At 54.1% G+C, this 2,219-nt stretch overlaps 1 protein-coding gene across 1 annotated transcript in view; it reads right to left on the minus strand.

Moving 5' to 3' along the window:
* ANKMY1 (ankyrin repeat and MYND domain containing 1) overlaps positions 1–2,219 on the minus strand; it is a 45,109-nt gene that overhangs the window by 3,735 nt on the left and 39,155 nt on the right. The gene's annotated exons all lie outside the window — the stretch shown is intronic.

A 2,219-nucleotide genomic window follows, 5' to 3' on the forward strand; every position in this document is an offset into this window, starting at 1 on the left:
GCAATGTATTGTAGTTTTCAGAGTGTAAGTTTTGCACGGCTTTTGTTAAATATATTCACAAGTATTCTAATTTTATTGACGCTGTTGTAAATGGAATTTTTTTTTTTTAAAGATTTTATTTATTTATTTGACAGAGAGACAGCCAAGGAGAGAGGGAACACAAGCAGGGGGAGTGGGAGAGGAAGAAGCAGGCTCATAGCAGAGGAGCCTGATGTGGGACTCGATCCCATAACCCTGGGATCACGCCCTGAGCCGAAGGCAGACGCTTAACGACTGCGCCACCCAGGCGCCCCTGTAAATGGAATTTTTAAATCTCATTTTTGGTTTGCTTGCTGCGATTGTATAGACATGCTGTTGGTTTTTGCATATCAACCTTATATCCCACAACCTTACCGAATGCATTCATTACTTTCAGTAGTGTCATCAGTTTTGTCTTTATATTTTGTATTTTACTACTTATATGTTTAGTTTAATATTAGTTTCAGTTTAAAAAGTGGATTCCCAGGATTTTCAATCCACAAGATAATTTCCGCAAAGAGAGATAGTTTAAGTTTTTCCTTTCCAATCTGAATGACTTTCTTTTTCTTGCCTAGTTACACTGGCTAACAATTCCAGCACATCATCAAACAGAAATGGTGAGAGAACGCATTCCTGTCTTCTTCCTGATATTAGGGAGAAAGCATCCCGTTCTCCACCTTAGTCTAATGTGCACTCTGGGCCTTTTTGTAGGTGTCCCTCATCAGGTTAAGCAAGTGCCCCTCTATTCCTTGTTTGTTGAATGTTTTTTTATCATGCAAGGGTATTGGATTTTGTCAAATGATTTTCTACATCAATTAAAATGATCATGTGACAGCCAGGGCGCAGAGGTCAGGGAGCTGGGGTGCAGAGGTCGGGCAGTTAGGCGCAGAGGTCAGGGAGCCGGGGTGCAGAGGTCGGGCAGCCGTGGTGCAGAGGTCGGGCAGTTAGGCGCAGAGGTCGGGCAGCCGTGGTGCAGAGGTCGAGCTGTGCTGGGGTGCAGAGGCCTGGTGGCCAGGGCAGAGCTCGGAAGGAGCAGCAAGCACCACGCAGAGGGAGAGCCTCTCCTATGCAACCACAGCCAGAGCAGTGACCGTGTTACTCCTGGCGGTCGCGACCCCAGCCCCCTTGGTGACGTGGGTGCAAAGGCCACCATCCTGGGTATGTGACTCTACTTTCTGGGGATGCCCCGTCATGCAGAGGAGACACGGATGGCTGACCAGAGCACTAATGGGCTGGTCCTACACAGCGTCCTGCTCTCCAGGGAAGTGTGCTTGGCTCTCAGCTGATGGCTGGTCACCAGGAGTCCAATTCTTGTTAGAAGCTAAATCGTCATTACTACATCTAAGAAGAGAACTCCCTGCATGCGCTTAGGTGTTTTCCAGATCCTTCTCGGGATCCATAGCCTGTCCCTCAAGTCAAATGACCCTGCAGCCCCTCCCTCTAGGCTTTCGCCCGAAACTCAGCTCCCTTGGCTGGCTCTGCTGCGTGTTGCCCCTCGACCAGCCTGTGTAGGACCCAGGGCTGCACCCCCAAACCAGGCGACACCAGGCAGTGGCACGGTCGCCATTTCAGCCCCTGGGATGCGGCTCTCCAAGCAGAGACGGAGCAGGTCCCTCTTCCTCCTGCTCCAGAGCTGACCAGTCTGCCTCGGGAACCTGTGGCCCCAACCAAGAGTGTCTCGCAGGCACACTTCCCCACTGGCCTTCCACGGAGCAGCGGGCCTGCCGCCATGAACCCTGCCCACAAGAGAGTGAAGCAGGGTCCTGGGGCCACCAGGCTGTCAGGGAGCAAAGGCCCTGCGGCTTCCCACAGGAGGGCCGCATAGCAGCCTGAAACAGCTCAGCTGGACCTCGCCCTGCCTCAGGCATCATGCCCTCCACCAGTGACAGCAGGACAGGCAGCACCTGGTGCCCCCTGGCACTGGGCACCGTGCTCCTGGACGCAGTCCCACAGTGTTGCCTGAAGACTTCCCTGGGGCTCCTCTCTCCCCAGGCTCATCTCCCCATCTCTCTCGATGTCTCTGCGTGACCTCCGTGGAGGGCGGGACACAAGGGCGAGCCCGGGCAGCGCAAGAAAGCTCCCTCCCATCCCGTCCCATCCGGCCCCTCCCCCCACAGCCTCGGGAAACCCAGCCCCAGACACCTGCGGCTCCCCCAGGAGGCGGGAATCAACTGCACGCAAGGGGGCGGAGCAGTAGCCTC

The sequence above is a fragment of the Ailuropoda melanoleuca genome, chromosome 2 (assembly GCF_002007445.2).
Source record: "Ailuropoda melanoleuca isolate Jingjing chromosome 2, ASM200744v2, whole genome shotgun sequence".
Taxonomy (NCBI): domain Eukaryota; kingdom Metazoa; phylum Chordata; class Mammalia; order Carnivora; family Ursidae; genus Ailuropoda; species Ailuropoda melanoleuca.